The following is a 24761-nucleotide window of genomic DNA, read 5'->3' as shown; positions in this document are numbered from 1 at the left end:
CTGTCGTGCTGCTGAGTTTTAGTTTTTAGTTCAGGCAATTAGTAAAGAAATTATATTATAGACTATATATAGCAAACATTATTATAGATAACTGACATAAATGCATAGAGAAATATTTATTTACATTTTGTTTCCTCGAATACAATAGATATATACAGAAAGTATATGTTCCTTGGGCCCAATTCGTTAGTTTCAGTAGTTTCTCGATTTCTCCTATTTTCTTCTTCAGGAATTTATTAGTTTCTATTTCTATTTTTGGTAAAAACTTTAATATTTGAGCATGATTTAAAAGCTGATTAACAACACGTTTGACGTTAAACGGCGTTGATCACTAATAAGTCACATAGCAATTTCTTTGATTTTCATTAACAGTTAAGTAACATCGTCGATTTTTACATACAGTTAGTAGAATTTTGTTAGATGGCAAAACAGTTATTGTATTTTATTTATTTTATTTTATAACTGTCGTTGAACAGATGACCCAATTTTTGGTTTATGACTACCAATGTTTAGTAGCCTTGTAATTTTGAACTTAATCCAGAAAACAAGGGAACTCCTGGATCAAGATTTGGGGTGAATTTTTAAATCGTGGAGGCCTTTTTTTGATGAATCTCACGCACAGTTTCGTTGCAGGGAGAGGAAAACCACGAAAACCTCCCACGGCTAGCCTGACGGCCAAGGGACTCTAACCCATGATCCGTCTACCACTGAGGATATTTAATGTCAGCATTGTGGTCGGTACAAGCTGGGTGCGTATTTAAACCTATCAGCCATCGTTGGGATTCAAACCCGGTTCACTTCATTGGAGGGTAAACGCTCCATTCCCTGAGCCACCAAGACTCTTGCACTTTTAATACCATTTTCTAATACTCTTTTCTTTTAGTACTGGTTTCGGATATCTTCAGCATATATTCAGCAGCAATAAAACGCAACTACATTATTTGGAGTTTTTTCATCGCAGATTCTATTTCGCATTTATTTATTAACTTATCAATAAAGTGCAAAACTTCAATCCAAATTTATTTATAATTTGAAATGTTTATTATTAAAGACTTATAATACATACACGTAAAAATACTCCTTTAATGCGTGAAAAAATGAAGAATATAATACATACTCTCAATGCTGCAAGAATTTATATTTTTATTAGCTTTAAATTGGATAAAAATATTTTTAAAAAGCACAGCCAAATAGAGTCTATATCTTTATTCGAAATATATCTCGTTGCATGAAAATAAATTTTTAGTTTGAACAAAATCATTGTGTGCCTCATTATAAAGTAAGTAGCATAATTCAAGCAGTTTTGCGCATTACTTAAGGATTAATTAGATTTTCTAAAGTAAAACAGGATTTAATTTTTAAACATCCGTTTAGAATAACATAACTTGACATGCACTGAGCAGGACAACTAATCGATGAGGGTATGTTAAATGGAAAATAACAATTAATTCCAGAAATGTATTTTGTACACGCAACCACAAATGGAAGTAACTAAGCTGACATTGTTGATAATTTAGGATGTTTTAATTACGCTAATAACAACGATAAATTAGCTAATGGTTCCAATATTTTATAAATTTGTAATTTCCTTCAAAGCAAATATACCTTCGATAAATTTTCTTTTTTATTTGTTTTGAGGAACATTCTAATTTTGCATGAAATCAAAAAATTATACTTTCTCTTATTCATTTTTTTAGCTTTAAATAAAGCATTAATTAAAAGAAAAAATGAGAATTTTTTTTTCAAATATATAGTTCGTTAAAAATGTTATAAAAGAATGAGAAATGCAATGTGACTGTTAATAAGCAAATAGACAAATAAAAAAGAATCAAACAAATATTTGAATTTTAGGACATTCCTTAGTTTATGAACTTTAAATTTTAGTTTATGAAATATGCACTGAGATAATTTTTTTAAGAGAATAAAACTGTTAATAAGGAAGTAAAGAAATAAACAAGTATCAACCAAATATTTGAATTTATAATATTTCTTATAACTTGAAACTTGAAAGAGAAAAAGTAAAAGCAACTTCTTATTAGCAAATCTACAAAAAAACTGCATTTTGTTTGGTTTAATAGATAAATAATGACTCGAAGACTTTTTCATACAAATTATTCAATAAATTTCAAAAACATATTTTTTTACAATTGTTAGGACATTTACTTCATTGTGACATTAGTAGCATATTGCCATTTGTACCAGTCGCACCGTTGTTTCAACCAGTTAGGAGCATGCTCGTCTTAAACCGATCTGCCCTCAGGCACATTTTAAACATATATGTAACATGGAGATAGATCTGGAGAATGAAGTGGATGATTCAGAACTTCCCCTTTGAATTTCTACCATAGTCTTTTTTTTTAGATTCTAGTGCTTTCTGAGATTTAAAAAACATTTCCAGATGCAACGATCCCACTTAACATAGCACCAAAGATCTAAAAAATCGACTGATATCAGTCCTTTGCAATTGGTCTCTTGCCTTATTTATTTATTGTAACATATATTTAATATGCTGCCTTCGAAAATGGAATCAGGTTTCCTTCTTTCATCGCCACACAGCTGCCTCTGAATTTATACATGGAGTTCCTTAAATAACTTAAGACATTTAAAAAATCTTTGCCAAAAGTAAAGTAACATAAAAACATTCAAAAATGCAGTTTCATGCCATCTTTGTTTAAATAAACCTCGATAATTATTCGTCAGAACTGGTAAATTTACGTGTTTTTATTTTTCGTTCTTTTTTCTCTCATAAATTTTAATTTATAAGTTTTTAAGTTTCGAACAAAACAAAATCTAAAAATATATAACATCAGGTTCTGGTTAAGTGTAATTTTAGTTGCTAATTGATTTGTTTAATATGAATCTCGGGCAAAATAAATATTTTATTTTCCGAGCATTTTTTTTTTAATTTTTATCTTTTATCATAAATGCTTAATATATGTAAAAGACCTTATCATTTTTTTAATGATTTCCATAATGTAATCCTTTAAAAACTTCGTAAATGATGTCTGGTTTTTGAAAGATTATTATTTTTTATGATCCCTAGACTGTCTAGACAATTTTCTTGAGGTAGTTTTTAAGACTTTTTACTTAATCTTCTGAGTTTTTTTTCTTGTTTTTATTCTGATTTTAAAGCTTTCTAAAGAATATTGTATTTCTCAAGACGAACTTGAAATTCCTTGTTAAAATTCCTTGCACTAAATTTAAAAATTTATTCTTTTTTTTAAAATAACACAAATGAACTCCAAACAAATATTTATACAAAATCATTGAGCAGTATTTCACTAACGGTAAACGTTTAGTATTAAAACGTTTAATATTCTTCCATTTCAGGAAATAATTATCTACATTTTTAAAGAGAATAAGAATTCCATTAAAAAAATTGAGCTTAATGTATCATAAGCATGTTGCATTTTCAAATATATATAAGACATTTGAAAATACAACATAAAATATGAGGATTGCGAGTGTATGCGTACTTAGACATTCGTTATTGATCAGATTCAAAACACCTGATCACTTAGGATGAGCACTGACCTCTGATCCATCCCGCTAAAGAGTGTAAATCGTTTTAAACTCAAACTAATATTGTTAAAAAAGTGATTTAAAAAACACACTTTAATGCAAAAGCTAGAGAATTTCGTACTGTGATGCAAATGTTTTAGAGTTTTGATGAAACGAAATTCTCAAATTTTTGCTTCACAGTATTTTTCAAATCACTATTCCAACAATTTTAGTTTGAGTTTAAAACGATTTATACTGTTTAACGGGATAAATCAGAGGTCAGTTCAAATCTCTGATAAAATGTCTGTCAAAAAGTAATAAATAAATAAAATAAAATACCTCTTAACGATTAAATAATCAAAAAAATTAGTTTTATTTCTGAGATTGTATAGTGACATTGTTGTACTCCAAACAAAAAGTATAAAAAAACAACACTACATTTATTTAATTGCTATATCTACTAAACAAGAATGTGTAACTATTTCAGCACTTATACAAATCATTTTAAAAATATCAAGCAAACAGTTAATGAACAGTTTATCCCACTTACTATATTTACATTCAGTATTTCCTAATATTTATTCCCCAAATAAAGTTGACGCAAGCATTAATCAAGAAGAGAGATATGATGTTATATAACTTCATGGGATGGATAAATAGGAAATTGCTATGCAGTAATTTTCCTCATCTTGTCTTTTCTTCCTGCAGATATCAAAACAAAGATTGGGGCTTGTTATGGGTAGCCATGATATTAAAGCTCTAGGCAATATAAGTAACTAACCAGGAAGAATATTCCTCAATATTTATTTAGCTTATTATACAAGTATATTAGTTCAGTCAATACTTTTATAATATGCATATTACTTTTATTGTAAAGGCCTAAGAAAAAAGTTTATACAGACATCCTTGATTTATATAACCAATTAATTATTGTTATTATTATTGCAATTCTCAATTATATATATTTATATTCCCAATTTTTAATTCCAATCTTTTATATTATTATTGTAATTATCAGTTCCTTGATTTATATATTTCCTATTGAAGCGCCGTGACATCACTCATCATATTCTGCATTAATTGTTTTTATAATTATTTATTAACTTTAAGTTTGTTTTAACTACAACCTTAATTCCTACTTTTTAGAATTGCATTTTAATGTTGTTCTATTATTATATCTTTTTTTATTCGCATCTTAAATATTTGATGCCGCATTTAAACTAAACGAATTATGTCTAAATTGTAAATAAATGTAAATATTAATTATTTAAAGTGTCTATTCTTCAAACCATTCATTACGCTTCACTATTATTGTTGTTATTATTATTGTTGCTATTATTATTGTAATTTACCCTGGGTTCGTTCTTTACTATTTCAAATATGAAGGGATCTTTAAAATATAAGGTTAAGCAACAATTTCAAATTTTTCAGAGAAGTGTTTATGTTAAAAAATTCCAAGATTTTCATGCAGATAATAAGATGTTTCTCTGCAATGCACTGTCATCTAGTGTTGCAAATTATTTATTAAGAAAAATACGAAAGAAACGTTTAATGTACGTGTAATGTGTAAACTATTCCTTCGTTTTGTTTCTTCACGATTTAAAAAATCTACCTTTTGAAGAAAATGTGCTTATAGCTTCATTGTCCATAAAACCTTCATATTATGCCTTTATGTAGAATTTTTACTAAACATAATTTTTTTATATTTTATTCACTGTTTGCATTAATTTAGGTAAAAATAAGTTGAAAAATATTAAATTTTAACATTCTAATAATTTATGGTTATATAATACAGCATGAAACACTGATGTCTTTTTTCGCATTAAAGGTAAACTTTTTCATACACGGCAGTCTAGGGATCACTTCCAAACAATATTTTTGCACTTATATGCAGTTATTACAATCCAAGAGAAACGATTATTCATCATTTGAATTTCTTTTACTTACAAAAACAATTTTAATAAATTTTTGAAAATGAATGAAGAAAAAAATATTAAACTACTTTCTTAAGGAATTTTTTATATTTTAGTATAAATATAATTTCGATAATCAAACCTATGTTTTTAGTAACTATTAAACTGTTTTCTATAATTAAATATACTAAAATATAGTTCTGCTTATATTTAGAGGATCAGAAAAACTACATAAAATGGACACTGTCCTATCTGCTCCAAAGTTTAAGATGTTTATCTGTATTTTTTTTTCTGCTATCTAGTAAAAAATATGGAAACTTTCAAAGTCCTTATCAAAACTCAATACGAAGGTAAAATTTAATACAAAAAGGCTGCATTTGAAAAAAATGGTGCTTATGACTTTATTTTCTTAAAATCTTCATATTTTTTATCTTTTGAGTAATTTTACATAAAAAATATGACTCAAAAATTATTTCTAATATTTTTCTTTCATGATTTGGCTGTTTTTCAATTTTAAAAGCGAAATTATAAATTCATTGAACATTCAAATAAAAGGCATATTTCTGAGATTTTTCTGCTTTTCGAAGTAAGGTTTTAATTTTTTTAATGCTCTAATAAATATTTTACGTTTTTTTTTTAACTTTTTGTTTTCAAATTAACAATAAATATTTTCTTTTTGAGATATCTGCAAATAAATGTAATTTAGTGGACACTTACACCAATTCATTTGTTGATAATACCAATTCATAATTCCAACTGGCGGATCAATTCACTGGCTGATTTTGTCAAAAAGAAAAATGTAGCAGTGTTTCATGTAATTGTTTATGCTAAATCCTAATTTAATTGCAAAAGTTGCTCAAGATGCATTGAATGTTTTTTATGCTTATTTTAAATATCATGTGAAATCAAGAAAAATTTGATGTATTTTTTACTTATTTATTTTTTTTTTAAAAAATTCAAAGTGTTTGGCAGTAGCACAGCTGAGAACTGTCAAAAACTAGTTTCAAAACTCCTTAATAGTTTTAAAATTCTGGGATTTAACATGCATAATTTGCCCGAAACCACTTTACTTAAGATAGTACTTATTTTCCGGAAAAAATAACATTAAGATTAAAAGGATTAAAGATTAAAAAATTAAATAAATAATTATATGATTTATTTGAATAAATAAATTACTTTTATAAATATTATTATTTATAAACTTTTAATGAATTCTTTTGTGAATGAGAAGCAATCCCGGGGGTCAGTGGACAGAACATCTTAGAATACTTAAGAAGAAAAAAATTTAAACTTAAAAAACGAAAACAAATGAATAAATAAGAATACTTCCTCAGTGCATAAAGTTACGCATTATAATTCAAATCAGACTTTGCAGACAAGTTTTGTGAAGAATCTTATTACAGAAAGAGAACTTTTCATGGAATGGTTTGAGAAGTTGGAAAGCGTTAAAAGTTGTTTTAATCAAGGAAATTCTCTTGAAGATTAGACTAACTATTAGAGAAATGTTAGGTCTGTCCACTCCTTAACATTTCATTTAATTATTTTTAGGCTTGATTTAAAAGCTAGCTATTTTTTAATTTTTCAGGCATTTACTTTTTGCATTTTTTTAAATTATTCTTTTGCAAAAAGGCTGCTAAATTCTGGTGATTCGTTATCGTTTGGATAACAAACCAATTTGAAGGCATATCGTTTGGAAAATAAGCCAATAAGTGGAAATTCTTCAATTCCTAAGTGCTAGTCCAAATCCCTTGATTTTCATATTGTACACAATGCGCGAAACAACAATTTTAACATCCTTAATACCTTTTGATCTAATGACTTATGTTCCACGTAATAAAACTCAATCTTAACGTTTTGAAAGTCTGATCCACTCTGCTAATTATTTAATGCAGACGATATTTTAAATTTCCTTTAATAAATATACTTTTTTTCAACTGATTTTGATTTGTGAACCTCAAAATATGGGAAATAGCCACAATTTAAAGGTATGGTTTCTATAGAAAAGCGATTTAAAATTTGAAAATGTGACTTATCATTATAATGTCCGAGCTCTTCTCAATCAATGGTCAATTTATGACAACTTTAAAATTAATAGTAACAACTTACGTTGAATAAAAGATACTTTTATAAAAAGAACTCAACAAATAAAATCGCATTCCTTGATTTAAGTAAATATATTTCTAAACAATGATACTATTAATACTTATCTTGTCCTTGTATTCTTCGTCTAAACATAATTAAACAGCCTTTGTAGCATTCTACTCATTTCAAAATGTCTGTAAACAACCGAATTCCCAATTAATTCTGAATTTATCTGCCACGTATCTTCCCCTGTTGTTCTCTTTATATAAATAGACCTTGTTCCTGATAACAGGAAATGAATTGAGATTCAAAGGATTTAGTTGTTGAAAAATAAACAAATACATCTTCTAATCAGATTTTATTTGCTTATCAGAATGTATAGTACTTGAAGATTTTGGGACTCTAAAATGATAAGCTACGTTTTCAAATTATTAAGAAATACTTTTTATAGTTTTATAGTTCATATTGTTATTCTTCGTTTGTACCATTTTTATTATGCTTGAAATACTTTAGTCAAACTGCATAAAATACACAATCAGCGAATTACCCACAGAAGATTAATATATAATTCATATGGAAGACATTTTAACACACTTTTTGCACTCGTGTTTACCAACAGGATAATGCACCATGTCATAAGGGTCGAATCGTCTAGGAACATTTCAGTGACTTTCAAGTCATGTCTTGGCCCCCAAATTCACCTGACCTTAATCCAATAGAGCATTTGTGGTCCTACTTGGAAAACCAAAAATGTGCTGCCACGCTACCCCTTCGCAATGTGAGGGAATTGCAGGACCAGTTGGTGAGCGCTTGATACCAGATACCTCAGACTACCTATCAGCACCTTGTGGAATCAATGCCACGGCGGGTGCTAGCAGTTTTGAGGGCTAAAGGTCGTCCTTCATGTTAATAGCAGTGTGGTCAAAATGTAATGGCTCTTCGGCTTATACTTCTTCCGAACTTAAAATAGATTTATTGATCTTTAAAATTAATTCAGCGCGAGGTGTCATTACATCCTACGAAAATATTCAAGCTAAATTGAAAATCACTAATGAGTTTTGTTTAGCATAGTTATAACATGTGAAATAATAATCTTACAATCTGGCACGGAACATGGACTATATTCTATCCTATGGAAATGACGTATCCTATGGAAATATATAAGCAATTTAGAAAAATACTAAAGTGTACAATTTAGAAAAATACTAAAGTGTACAATTTAGAAAAATACTAAAGTGTCCGTTTAGCACAGTTATAACCTAGTATATAATTATTTCGTAATTTAGTACAGAACTTAGAGATGTTCAAGTCAGAAGCTACATCTGTGTTCCACTATCATTCCATCAATTCCCGGTTGCACCATTCTTATTGGACGGTTCGTATTCCTAAACCATTAGAAACGTATTCCTATTGTTTGTAATAGACGAATTGATCATTAATGGGTTGCAAGCGAAATGATATCGGTCTAGACATATCTATGAACTATATTACCAGAAACCTTATTTTTTATAATGTATTGTTCTTATTTTGTTTCTAGATACTGTTCTTATGCTAGATATATAAAATGAAACGCTCGATATATATATGGTTTTGGATTACTTCGCTTAGATACCCTTTTACATGAATCTCTGATGGACTTATTCAAGGATATTTGTAAATCTCACCGGTATTTCAGAAAGCTACAGTAAAACAAACTGAGACTAATGTAGCAAAACATATCACTTTGCACAGCATTTTATCCATAAACAATTAAAGCTATATTTACAGCTTTCACATGTGTTCTGATGTTTAAGCCCTAGCTTTGAAAAGATTTTAAAATCAAAATTACTTTTTAGTAACTACATTTTCTAAAAAATTTTTTTTTTAATCATTACTGTTTAAATAAATTTGCTGCTGCACACCATTTATTTAAGAACATATTTTAAGGTATATACATTTTAAAGTTGGAAAACACTCTTTCGTTTTTTTTTCAACTAAAGTTGAAAAAACGCATTGTAATTGCATAATAGCCAATTTTTTTATCATTGTTTGTGGAATTCATGATAATGGTATTCTTGTGTTTAAAAAATAAAACAACGTTACAAATTCCTTTAATGGATTATATTTACTCGATTTATTTACCATTTAATTTGAAAAAAAAATAATGAAAAATTAAATAGTTGTTTGTAGTTGCTCACGTTTTTTCCCCTTATAAGATTTTCGAGTTTATTTATCGGAGTATTTTTTGTCACATTTCCATTCGCTTATTGACTTTCTCTCCGACTTTTCGCTGTTTGTATTTCGGCTGTCAATCAAGACCAGGTTTGTTATTTTTCTTCTCTGACAAATGTCTTATTTAGTCAGTTTCTTAGGCGTCTCTGTAATTGAATAAAACATACAAAATTGCGCTTGGGGTACATTCTTCTCTTAATTTATTGATTGTATACAGGAAAGAACAGAAAAAGAACAAGATTTTTTCGAGATTATTTCTTTACCATCCATATTTTGTTTAAACAAAATCGTGACAAATATTGTAAAAGATGTTTAATACTGGTCACCCTTAATTTGCATGCGTAGAATCTTTATCTAAAGATAATTCCAACCTGAAAACAAGCAAAATGACGCTTAGGATACATTTCTGTCTTAATTTATTGATTGATAGAGGAAAAAAAAGTTTTTTTTATAAATTATTTCAATACCATACATATTTTTCTAAGAAATGGCGACTAATATTTCATAGGTGTTTATTATTGGCCACCTTTAATGTACATATATAGAATGCTTATTTAAAGACAACCCTTGTCGAAAAACAAACAAAGTAACGCTTTATGTAAATACATCTATTAATTTATTAATTAATACAGGAAAACGGTTTCTTTTTTTCAAATTATTTCCTCACCATACATATTTTCTTTAAAAAATGGTGACAATTGATAGTGCAGGGTGCTTAGTACTGACCACCCTTAATATGTAAACAAAGATTTCTTATCTGAAATGAAAGCAGAGGAGTATAAAGTTAAGATGGATTAAATACTAGATAAAAGAATTTTAAAAAAAGCATTCGAAATCAAGTTAGTAGCAAATGAGGAAGGCATGACTGAAAGCATCAAAAACTGTTTGGTTGTTGGAAGAGGAATAGAGTAGTAAAAAAGTTATTATGATTCGTATTTATCAGGTAATCATACCGGTTTTGACATTTCATCCTACCTACTTTACTAGTGTATTCCGCTAAGTTTTTGTTTTATACTGAATTTGATAGTAATTTATTATCACCTGAACTTACCTTGATTACAGAATGGTATTTCTTTTTTTTTTCTTTTTTTTTGAAAAATTATCGCTTTTTACGAAGTTTTTGATTTTTTGGCCGACTTAATTGGAACACAGATTAATTATTATCATTGAATATTTCTACGAGCCATGTATATGCTCGTAGGACCATGTTAGACATGAATCCTACATTAATGTCTAACATTAACCTTTCAAAGTCTTGTGAAACCTCATTTTCAAATTGTACGTGAAATCGTTTGTGTTAAAAAAATTAAAAACAATTAAAAAAAACAATTCATGCGTAGACAATTATGTCGTTTTTTTCTATATTGTGTTGCCATGTTTCATAATTTACTGAAGCACCTATTTGATAACAACACTAAGAAACCATTTTATAGGAAAATATCAATTTCGTAAAAGTATGGTTTATCGCTACATGGCAAAAAACATTCTGGCAAAACTACCGTATTGTATGGTAAGAACATTTCTTGCAAAAAAATACATAATTTTGGTAATAAAAGCCAAAATATACGATATTTAAACCATTCATGCAATAATTTTTCCGTTCATATGGTAAAGATTTACCGAAAATTCTGATTTTCAAACTTTGAACTCTTTTACCAATCATTAATTAAAAATACAAAACTGAACTAGGTATCCTGATAAAATTACCGAATTTACCAAGTTTTATCGCATATTATAACACTATATTTTATTTATCTCAGCAAAATCATCATCAGTTCGGTGTTACCATGGAGCCATAAATGTGAAAAATTTACTACATTCTGTTAGTTTTGACGATACTTTTTTTGACTATCTCTTAAAATTTTAAGGTCAAATAATTAAAACTTTTTACTGTTAGGTCAAATGATTAAATTCACTTTTAGTTGGGTCAAATAATTAAATTGTCTTATTATGGGGATAAATAATTTATTCTCTTAATGTTAGATTTAGTAATCAAATTAACACATTTTTAGGTAAAATGATTAAGTTTTTTTCGCAAGTAGATTAAATGCATTCATGAATAAGAATAAGGGGTCTTTTTTTTAACCTTAAATCACCTGTCGTTGATTGAATTGTAGAATACCTTATTACACAGAATACATTGTTATATAAAGTAAATATTTAGAAATACTTATATTTGACTTAATTTCAACAGGATTTTTCTTGAAATTTTAGAATGTGGTAAGTATAACAATTTCAAAGAAAAGAGTTATTTAAATCCCTTTTTTGAGAATATTTTAACCTTTCAACAAGTTTTAGCTCCTTTCAAATGCAGTAATTTCACTCCAATGTGTAGATGTTTTACGTTGTGGTGTTTGTTGGAAGAATTCTAAAATAGTATAGCTTTCGAAATTTAAACAAAACAATGGCGGTGTTTTTATTACCATGAGGATATTTTTGAATAATTCCAAGGGTGAATCTTTCTAAATTTCGATTTATATGCATATGTGCATTTTATTTCTGATGTATTGTAAGTACATAGCAAACTAGAGTACTTCTTATCATTTGTAAGGAAACCGCTTCGTAAATTTAAAATAGAATTTGAATAGAAAGCTTAAATTATGTTTTGAAATATTTGGTTGCTATACAAGAAGTAAAAGAGAGATGGTTGATTGATTTTTCCATTATTTGTAATATCAATGTTTGTTGCAACAAAATTCCACTTTGCATACTTATATTATTTCTGTTGTTATTCTGTTACTGTTCTGCTATTGTTGGGAATTTATTTTCTACTCGATATGTTTGTGAAACTAAATCCTGTAAGCGTTGAAATTCTGAACAATTTTATTATATTTTCATCTGCTGCGAATATTTGGAACAAAATTAAGATCGATAGATTGTTGTGAATCTACATTTTAGAGCCTTTGCTCCAAATGATGTGGGCCAAAAATATCTTTATTAGTAGACTGATCAAGGGTTGGATCAAGGGTTGGCAAACCTAGTTGGTTTTCATGATATTCTTTTCCATGTAACGTAAATTCAAATCAGTTTTATCACAAAAATGTCCTCTATGAAAACTAGTTTGTCTCAATCTTTCACCCGAAAGTTTCCTTGTCTTCTGGATAAGGTTCAAAATTACCAGGCTGCGGAGTTGAACACTGATAATTGTAAACTGAGAATCTGGTCGGTAGTTCAACTCCTGTTATGAAATGAAATAAAACAGTTATAGTAAGAGTCGAGATGGATCAGGAGATAGAACACTCTCTTTTTAAAGTGATCCAGGTTCGAATCTTAGCGTTGGCTGTTCTGTTCCCCACTCACACCGACCACAGTGCTGAAATGAAATGTATCCCCACTATTAGACGGTTCATAGCTTATTATTCCCTTCCCACCGAGTTAACTGTGGGAGGTTTTCGAGGTTTTTTATTCCATGTAAAGCATATGAGAGATAGTTCCATCGAAAATTCCTCCACGAGAGCTCGTTTGTTTCAAGGCTTGCTCCAGGAATTGCCTTATCTTCTAGATAAAGTTCGAAATTGCAGGGCTACGGAGTTGTACACTGATAGTCATAAGCCCACAAATGTGTCAGCTCTTCAATGCCGGATATAAAATAAAATTATGAAAAATTCAGATGCTCTCACAGTTCCCGTGTTTAACTAGGCTAAAAAAAGTTGTGGTTGAATTCATATTAATTAATGAACGAACGAAGACATACGTAATTCAACTAATTTATGATATGATCCTTTTATGTAAATACAAATTTAAAGACTCAAAATTAGGTTCGAAATTACAAGACTACGGAGTTGCACACTGATAGTCGTTAACTTAAAATTGGCAAAGCAGTCTAACACCAGTTATAAAACAAAATAAATAAAAAAAATTCTTTTTTTATAACCGTCGTTGAACAGCCGACCAAATTTCATGGGTTTACGACTACTAATGTTCAACTCCATAGTCATCCAATTTTGAATCCAATCCTGAAGACAAGGGAACTCCTGGATCGAGCATTGGGAGAAATTTGCTTTCGTGGAGAACTTTTTGATGGAGCTGACCCGCATTTGCTTTACATGGAAAGACCACGAGAACCTCCCGAGATTAGCCTGACGGCAAGAGGACTCAAACCCACGATCCGTCTACCACTGAGGATATTTCACATCAGTTCTGTGGTCGATGCAAGCTGGATGCGGAATTCGTATCGACTGGGATTCGAACCCGGTTCGCCTCATTAGAAGGGAAACGCTCAATAGCCCTGAGCCATCACTGCCCAAATGAAATATTAATAAAAAAATTGTGTATTTTATTCTCAAAATATATTTCCAACCTTCTTACTCGGCCCTTTATTTACCAACTATTTAAATTTAAAGAACTTTTGAATCGTAGCAGAAGTATCATTTATATGTTAGTGTTATTTCCTTATTACAACAATGTCTTCGTTCTTTCGGGGAAGCAATAAGTCGCTGGAATCAAATACCAGGTACCTATTTGACGATCAAGGCGATACAAAAGCCACTCCATCACTTCCTCAACAAAGCACGAGATCATATCGAGGTACTATACACCCTTTTATGCGAACAAAGAAAGATCCTAGAAAGCAATTCCTTTACTCCATAGTACTTGCGTTAGAGTATTTGTATTGGACGTTTATTAGAAATGCTAGTATCTTTTCAAGAGCAAACAACATACGAGACATTAAAATGCATCAGATTTAAACTATACATTTCCTTGAGTTCTTCCTATTCTTTGATATTTAAGCATGGATTAGTTTTCAGACGAGTTTCGATGATATAGTTTCAAAATTTCCAGGAACCAAGACCATTTAGGAGATTGCATACTACCCTAGCTGTGTTATAAACCATTTTTTCACAGATGTTATTCATCAAATGCTTTATTTGCTGTTTATAATTATCCGTAAAATATTTAGTAATGGTGCATCTCTCCTGATATTCGTTTGAAGGCACCATATAATTTGTAAAATAAAACAGCTGTTACGGCGAATAATTTTGTCTCTGTTCCATGGTGCTTGGATATAGCATTGAAACATTTATACGTCATTTAGCTTTTTGATGAGCTTTTTTTGTGTCTATAATCAATTCAAGTGATTGCCCCACAAACTGATTGAGGCAATAAACGTATTGTAAATTCATAGAAATTGAAGAAAAAAATGCATTTAAATCACCACATTCTGAATAATTTAAAAAAAAATAATAATAAAAACTTTTAGCCAATAAAAATTTTTATAATTTATACAATTTTTTAACTATTTTGCCAAAATTTTCTAGTAAATAATAATTAAAGAAATGAAAATGAAGAGATAAAGAGAAATATTTTCTGGTGTTTAAAATATGGATCAATATCATAGTTTTATTTTTTTTTCTTAAAAAAAAAGAAGCAAAACATGAGCAATTTAATAGCTCTTATTTTTATTTCTTACGTGCTTCAGAAATACTTCGGAATCAAGTACCATTTTTTCGCCAAAGATTGATTTATAGATACTCAATCATTCTACACGCTTGAAAAGGTTTTCCACATTTTTTTTTTTGTCTTTCTCCGCAAAATGTGATTTTAAAAAGCAGTCCTCTCTACGTGGCGTTGAATCTATTGAACCAGCTGTGTTCTACTTTTGACAGGAATGCATAAATAGCACTTTTCGAATTGCAAACAAAGCCCTACAACTACTTTTCTTTTTCGTGTTTTTTCTTGGCGAGGAAAAAAAAGGAGTAGATAAAAAATAATAGTAAACACTATTTCTTTATTTAGAAAAAAAAAAGGTTCATAGAAAGCGTAAGCCTGGGAAGGGTATATTTCAAAATTGCCCGGATGATTAGGAAAGGCTTTTAATGATCCTAATAATTTCTAGTTCATTTACTATGTGCGTCATCATTAACTGTTTTTTTTGTAGTATGCCTGTTTAGGCAGTGGGGGTGCGATTGCTCCTGTTTTTCAGTGGCGCAATCTATGGCCAGGAATTCGACTTCTGCCACGCCATTAACACAACCACAACCCTTTTATAGGGCGGGTCACATTCACACACAAATGAGAAAGGACATAGAACACACAGAGAGAGAAAGAAACATCCATGTCTTGCCCAGGATTCGAACCCAGGACCTTTCTGATGCAAAGACAGTGCCTTGCCCCCTATAAAGGCCCGTCGGCGTCATTAACTGCTAACTGCACGTAAGGCCTCGAGTCTTTTTCTCCACACACTCCTGTCATTGGCCAGGCAACGCACCTCTTCCCCTCCAGCTAATTCTGCTCTACTACGATCTTCCTTAATGCATCTTTGCCATGTTAGTCTCGGTTGCCCACTTTTTTTCTTTCCGCCAGGAGCCCATGAGCTTGCAACATTTGCAGAATTGTTTCTATCTGTTCTTAGTATGTGGCAAAGTATCTCCATCTTCGTTTTAAAATTCCTTCCTTAACAAATGGGATAAGTTGATAACTGATGAATATTAAATTTTTGCAAAACTTAGTAGGTTTTTGAAATTTTATGATCATATTCTTAGTACGGAGAAGCAGCTACCTTCCTTAAGCCTATCTTTTTTCCTTTACAGATACTTTGAAATAGGTCAATGTTTGGATTAAACTTATTGTCAGCATTGTCACCAGTAACGTTTAGGTTTGTTCTACCTTGGAATGTTAAACCTGTTTTTTGTTCATAATACTCCTTTTGACCTTGTTTTGATGTTTTAGCATAGAGTTTAGAAAAAATCTGGACTCCATGCTAAAACATCATCGTGGCAAGAACTAACCGTACCATCGAAGTTATCCAGAAGCTTATGAAGAGAGAATTTCACGAAGTACAAAACCATAAATGCAAAAAAAAATTCTTTGTTATTAGTTTGCAACTTAGAGGCGTTATTGCCTTGTCCAAAGAAAATTTGATTATTTCATACCCCTTCCCACTGACAATCAGAACGATTACTTTCCATATTCCATTCCACAGCTGGAAAACTGGAAAATAAGAAGAAAATCTCATTTATGTTTGACCCAACCTTGTATAAAGGTTATTATTTATTGAATAAATACTAATGAATAGATATTTTAAGCAAAACAGAGAAAACACGAATTACAACATACATTAGAACTTACAACTTCAAATATTGATTCAAAATATTTGAATAATCCATTTTTCTCATCCGATGAAAACAAATACTTTATTTTTAAATATTATGTAATGCATATATGCAAACGAGAATTTTTTAAGAATTTATTTTCAATCAAATTGCGACATAAACTTAAAATTTGCTCATTTTTTAAAAAGTTAATAATTTAAAAAAATTATAATTAAATCGCAAAATAATAGAATACTTAATTTATTTGGTTCAAATTGTTAGAATATAATAGGATAATAACTTGACACCAAGTAGAAGTACTTGCGCAGTACTTGCACTCCAAGAAGAAGAAGAAGAAGACAACCATTACCCACACATGTGATCAATGACGTCAACACCAGCAAATCCTTATCAGCAAATTATAACTTAAAATGTTAATTAGCGTTATGCTACTTAAATACAGAGACGAATAGCACATCGAAATTTTTTAAATATAATTCTTTCTAGTCTATGTATTTCACGTAACTTAGATTTTGTCATTGTTTATGTATTTTATTGTGTTACCGGAAAATATTTTTGGTTTTTGTACCTGCATAATAGGTTTGTTTATGTTCTGCATGGCTTCGCACTGTCTTTGTGCAAATTTGTAGTGGTAGAATCGAAATCTTATTGAAAAACTCTTTATCAAAGAATATAGACTATGTTACTTAAGAGAATTAATACTTGACAGGCTTGGCTTACTAGAAATAGAATGAAGAGAACAGTTGCTAACGTAAACATATGCCTCTTGTCAGTAACCAATCAGGATCGAAAGACCCACACAACATCACTTGCAGGTATCCCATTGTTTTTAACAGTTTTACGAGTGGCTCGTAAGAATTTTAAAATTGTTGCAGACGATTATTTTTTGAAAATATTTTTGCGAATTATATGCTTTAAAGTGGGACAGTTTGTGTGATATTCCAGAGTCAATAAAATTACAAATTAAGAGCTTACATCTCGACATGGTAAAATTATACAATATATAGATAGCCAACTATTTGTATTGTTTTTCCTTGAGCGTTAACAGAATCTTACAACAGCATCGAAAAAATGGAAAACTTAGAAATAAACATTGCAATGGTGGCCGAAATTTCTATCTATCCTGAAGGTTATGGTTGAAAAAATTCGTTTACGGAATGTACGACATTTGCATCGGAAATGGAAGTAAGAAGGAATAAATATTTCTAAATCGGCATCATTAAGATGTCTTCATAAAATAAAGTTTCAATGTCGTGTTTCAAAATCATAACCACTTATGACTGTAAAACAAAATCATGCAAGAGTGAGATGGTGCAAATCAAGATTGTTATGGGACTTGGAGGATTGGAAAAATATATTATTTAGTGACGAAATTACGATCAGTGTATCTTATGGCAATAGAGGCGTTCGAGTTGTGAGGATGAAATAAGAAGCATTTAATGTGACATTTGCAGCTAGTGTGATAGTATGAAGTTGCATGCTAGTAAATGAACCGGGAAGGGTATACGCTCTCAAAGAAAAAGTTGATTCAGATATTTATCAAGATATTTTCGAACACTACAGGATTCCATCATCAGAAGACTTGATTGAGCGTTTAAGGACAATTTTATTCTTCAACAGGGCTTGGCTTCACCTAATACATCAAAATCAACTAAGGTTTGGACCGAGCAACGCAAAATTACAATGCTACCATGGTCAGTGAATTCACCAATTTTTAATCCAATTGAAAATTGAATAATAAAGAACAAAATGCAAGAAGTTGTTCTTACAAACGATGCTGAACTAGTGCAGAGCATTACCTCTGCTCTGGCTAATGTAAACAAAAGAAACTACCGAAGACTTGTTTACTCCATGCAAGATCGTTTTACACGCAGTGGCCAAAGCTAAAGGCTATACTGCAAAATATTTACTAGCTTTCTTTCTCAGTTTGTAATTGAACTATAATTGAATAACACAAGAAATATTCTTGTATTTTGACACATGAAAATAATTTTAACATTTTGATTTTTTTAATATTAAAATATGCTGGGAAATATGCAGAATGGGCTTGTTAAATTTTTAATTTAATTTAAATAAATAAAGTAACAGTTTTTATTGTTGAATTTTTGAATTATTATAGTATTTTGAATCAGCTGTAGAGAAGGTGGCTTTTAGAAGCAACGTCATATATTAAAACATTAAAATTGCCATCCGGCTGAATTAATATTCTGCACTAATGGTTGACTATACTTTCATAGGGATTGAAAATTAAGTGTTTATTTTAATTTGCTCATTTTCTATTTTCAAGGTCCAATCGGTTACGAAATGAAGATGATAAGGAAAATCAAATATTTATTACAACATTTAGCAACATCTCCCAGATTCTTCTACATTCAGTCCCCACACCGATTTAAATATTGGCTTTAGTAAAACTTTCCAATATCCTCGTCATAAAAACCTCTTATGATTCCAGTTGATTTCTAAGTTGGTCTGCAGCTTGTTGCGTTGGCCATTCTCCTACACTGATAGTCAGCGCTTCATGTGGGTAAAAATATGAAAATTGGGAAGCAATTAACACAGGAATTGATAGGAATTGATGATTTCCTGGAATCAGCTGATCTACATTTTGAACAAGACCATCGATTGACACTAATAGCGGGTATTGGCGATCGAAATGGGCTACAGATGGCGCAGAGCAGAACTCTGCGCTACTATGGCAACTCTCTACCTATGGCAACACTTCACGTTCTTTTACCATTAACGTGTGGAGAGTCATAAAAAAAGAAAGTAAGTTAGTTTTTATCTTGATTTATAAATAGATTAAAATCTTTTAAGTTAGGAAACTATATGGAACTGAAAACTACATAAAGCATAGTTCTAAAAGAAAGCGTTATGGAAATTTTAAAAATTATTTTCAACAATTAAATGCTGAAAATATTAAGAAAAGGAAATATATCGTAGTACATTCCTATACAACTGTAAAGAGGAGGAGAGGGAAGGGGAAAAATGAAAGACATGGAACCGGTTTTCTCCCCAGATGGCTTATTCGAATTTTGCGTTCACCTATACTAGAGACACTAGATAAACACATCTGAGCAAAGCTTTATCAGGTTTTCCCTACGGTCAGATCATGGTAAAAAATAGCTCTTGCACTAAATAATGTATAAATGCACAATATATTTGAATTAGAATTTGAATTCATAAAATTCTCATAACTTTTACTTAGCCAAAATTCATGCTTAGCCTCAGGTAAATGTTTTCGTAACTCTTGCAATAACGACGAAACGTGAATGATTCTTTATTTTAGAAGAAAGTAGCAATAATGGAAGGAGTAATATTGTTATTTCACAGAATGCAGTGTTCTTAGACAATCGATATCAGGCTTTCAAATATTCCCAATAGTCATAAGGCTTCGCAGTTTTATTACGTTCCATTTTTAACAACAATTCAAAATGCAGACAATCAATTTTTGTCCACAACACTACACTTATCCTAATATTTGATCTCTGAAATTGATATGATTTTGGAAGTATGGATATGGAAAGAAAACATTTCCAGAAATTTTTCTTCGTATTCTTGAACAACTATTATTTGCGCAATTCCTTTGAAATATTGGATTTCTTTATATTTCAGAGTCAGTGACTGTTATTCGAAAAAAGAACGCATATATTTCATCATTTGCATTTAATGTATTTTACACAATCAATAAGCATTCTAAGCAAATACCGAGACTTTCGAAATTGACATAAATTTAGGCTCATTATGTTGTTTTCTTGCATTCATTGAAAAATATAGAGTAACCATTAAATTTATTTGGTAGAATTGAATGCCTAATTATCTCAGCCTTCGGTTATAAAATTAGCTTGATATTTTTTCATTTATTTATTAATGTTATCACTATCATTTGTAATTTTTTAAGAGTCCAAAGCCTTCTCTGCTACCAATTTCAGCTAATTCAATGTAAGAGAACTACTCATCTCTACTTGTTGATGCTTATTTTTATTTGCTTTGTTATAAATTCATTTTAATTTAAAAGTATCTATGCACTACTTATAACCTTTGATAAAATGCAGATTAAAAATAAAGATAGGTGCATGTAGCTGAGTATTTTTTCCTGTCCAAATTAATAATAAACCGATTTTTTAATCCATTAGATTATTTAGCTAAGCAGTTTTTGTCAATTAAATATGGAACTTATTTCACTAGAGCTAAATACGAGAAATGTGCAGCTTTCAACAGTAATAAAAAATCACATTTATTTGCCCTGAACGAAAATGTATGGATATTAATACTTTTCTATGCTGTAAAAAATGAGTTTTATTATTATTGGTGTCTTAACCAATTGTTATGGTGAAGTTTCCAATCGTTTGAGACTTAGACTTTTTGAACATTTGATTCTCTGCGCCATTTAACGACCAAGCACTCAAAAGACGATCTAAATAATGAATTCACACTCGTGCTTTGCATTTTCATTGCTATTGGTCAAGGATAGCCTTCCAGGGCAAGCTTCAAAGCTGATCTCTGCATGATTTTCAAAAAATTTGCCTTGGGTGACCTGTAAACTTAATGCTTAGACAAACAATCCTTATTAAAGAATTAAAGCTTTTCTGCAACAGCTCATTGTCCCACAAGAGGGTCATGGAGGTTGATATTTCACAATTTCGTGACTTACTGCATGAATATGACAATTTGGTAAGGATTGTGCAGAAACCATTTTTACTTCCCTGACGTGTTGGTCCACATTAATGTGGGTCTGAGGAGCATCTAGTGGATGGCTGGAATCAAACCCCATTTCTTCACAATGACAGCTGCATGGCGGCTTGCACGAAAGCAAGTTTAGCGAAAATTACCTTTTCTAATGCTGAGGATGGTCAACTGAGTGACCACCTTATAAATCCTAATTAATCAGTCCCTACCATCAGAGCTCACAGGAACGCGTATAAGCTTCACAATAAAATCGATTATATTACTTTTTGAACATACTCTCTTTTATATACCTTTAGAAATCCATTCCATGCCCAAAAAAGTTTTTATCTTATTTAAGCAAATTTATCTTATTTAAGCAAATTTATCTTATTTAAGCAATTTTATTAAGTCCCTTTTATTCAAAATTCATTACCTCTTTCTCCCCCGTCGCAATTTATCACACTTGACCGTGTGCTTCGCGCCTTCATGCCACAGGTCCTGAGTTCGATCCTCGGGCCAGGGCAAGGTTAACTCAGCCTTTCATCCCTTCAGTGGGTCAATAAATGAGTACCGAGAATGCTTGGGAACTAAACACTGGGGGTTTCGCCTAACCGGAACATCTGCTCCTACACCCCAGAGCCTAAGGTCAAGAAAGCTGAGATGGGCACAGTAGGCCTTGGCCCTCTATGGGCTGTCGCGCCAATGAGTTTAGTTTAGTAGTATATGTATTTACAATTCAGAAACAAAGCACTACGCAATAGATCATGTTTCAAATTTAATTTTCAAACTTTATACGTCTAAATGGCATTTGTGTGCATAACTATATTAATGACTATATGTGTTTTTGAGCCGTGGAGGCTTAGGGGATAGAGTGTTTGCCATTCAATGTAGTGAACTGAATTGCAATGGCTGGTGTATATCAATTCCGCACCCGTCTCGCACCGACCACAGTGCTGAAGTAAAAATATCCTCAGTGGTAGACGGATCATGGATTAGAGCTCCCTTTCTGTCAGGCTGACCGTGGAAGGTTTTTGTGGTTTCCCTTTTCAAGTCCTCCATGAAGGTAAATTTCTCCCAAAACTTTATCCAGGAGTTTCCTTGTCTTCTGGACTAGATTCAAAATTACAAGGCTATGGAGTTGAGCATTGGTAGTCGTGAACTCAAGATTGGGCAGGCTGTTCAACGACGATTATAAAATATAAAATATATGCGTATATTTTTTGATTACAAAGATAAAAATAAAGTTAAGCATATAGATAAAACTAAGCATCATAAAAGTTTTTGTGTGACTTATTTACTGAAACGTATAAAATCTACTGACTTTATATGCTTTTTATTCTAAATCATATGTATGTTGTAGCACTTTTTGTTACCCCCTACTGCTCCCTTTGTATAATTTCATGAAGCCCCCCCCCTCTCTCTCTCTTTCTCCCAAACATATCATCATCTGTGGATACCTCATAAACACAAAATATTTAAAAGTGTTTGTTTACAATCCTGTAACTGGATTGTACATTTTAATAATAAAATTATTATTCTCTTCTAAGTAAGATTTTATTGCCATAACTTTCATTATTATGTAAAATTCATTGTTATTTAATTAAACTTATAGCTTTTCTAGCATTAACGGGTTTTTAAAGTTTATCGATATTATATCATCTTAAAAGTAAATGATATTCTAATCAAATTACAAACATATTTTAAATGGTCATCAACTCATTTTTAAATACTATCTCTCTTTTATTTCTTAAAAAATAAAGAGGCGATAAAACAGGAAGATAGCTGCACAAAATATACACAATGTACAAGTCTTATATGAATGAAATATACCCTTATATTTAAAAGAAGCATTATGGACTTTGAAAACGCCAAAACATCTATTGATATATAAAAAATATGTTTTATGATACGTTTTTTCAATTTCTCCTTGCTGTCCTTATGCCTCATTTTTTCTACCACAATCAAAGCTCATTTCACCTCGTAAACTTTTCTAGCTCAATATTTAATCAAATTACGAACATATTTTAAAGGATCATCCATTCCTTTAAAAAAGTTTCTCTTCTTTTATTTTTTATTTTTTAAAAAGCGCTAAAAATAAGAAGAGAGTTGCACACATACACAATGTACGAATCTTATAAGAATGAAATATACCCTTATATTAAAATGAATTATTATGGACTTTAAAAATAGCAAAACAGCTATTGATATTTAGAAAATATGTCTTCTGATACATTTTTTTGACCTCTTTTTGATGGTCTTTATGCCTCATCTTTTCTAGCTCAGTCTCAAAAGATCAATAAGAAAGTCGACATAGAGTGATATTTTTATTTCCTCTTAGGTAGCGAGTGATAAAACCACACACAAAATCTGCTACTCAACAAAATATGCCATTAAATTTCATGTTTTATAGCCTTGAAACTTTTCAATGTATTCAGTTTAAAATGATAGTTCCATTGACGTACTGAAATCCATATATTGACCCACAAGCAAAGTTACATAGTTATAGAACCAAAGAAACTTGTTTGAAGGAAATGGCTCAGAAGCTAAAATATACGTTCATAAAATACTAGTACATAATTTGTTTTAACTATACTATTTTATAGTGTGCCAATTATAATTGCAGAATATTTGAAACATCTTTCTCCAAAGAAAAATTAGGATTTTTATTGGATTGTTAAGCTCTTTACAGGACGTATGAAATGAATTTTTCATACACTTGTAGGAATTTTTCATACTTTCACCCCTGATCGCTCCTCTCACCAACTCCTGTAATTGCTTTACAATTATCATTGTTTTCCTCTTAAAAAAGGATATTTTCCACTCAAGCAAAGAGCATTTTTGCATAAAAATCGTATGGTTATTATAATTTTATGTAAATACATAATAATCGTTACAAAATGAAAGATAGCCTGAATTTGAAGGGAAAAAAACATTTGTACTTGAAAAAAATAAACTTAGAGGTACAGAATGTGTGACTAAATTAGAAAAAAATAATTTTTATAAATTTCAATATAAATATTATTTATATCTTGCAACAACTAATCGATCTTCCTCTTTGTCAGTTTTGTTGTTGTTGTTATTCTCGACAAGCACGAACGATGGATAAGTGGTTATTGCTTTAAGTGAAATAAATGAGAAAAAAATCGCAAGACACTTATAAATGCAAAAATGCCATAGCATTCGAACTAATCGGAACTTTGAAAAAAACTCGTCTTATGTTCGTTCCTAAATACAATTTTAATTCTGTAGTTGCTACTCTGCAGGCTGCAGAGTGGCATACATCTTACATTTTACCATAAATTTAAAAGTTGATGGCATTCGAACTACTTGTCAAATG

Source organism: Parasteatoda tepidariorum, chromosome 10 (genome assembly GCF_043381705.1).
Source record: "Parasteatoda tepidariorum isolate YZ-2023 chromosome 10, CAS_Ptep_4.0, whole genome shotgun sequence".
Lineage (NCBI taxonomy): Eukaryota > Metazoa > Arthropoda > Arachnida > Araneae > Theridiidae > Parasteatoda > Parasteatoda tepidariorum.
The sequence above is the reverse complement of the archived record's forward strand: the minus strand, read 5'-3'. Positions refer to the sequence as shown.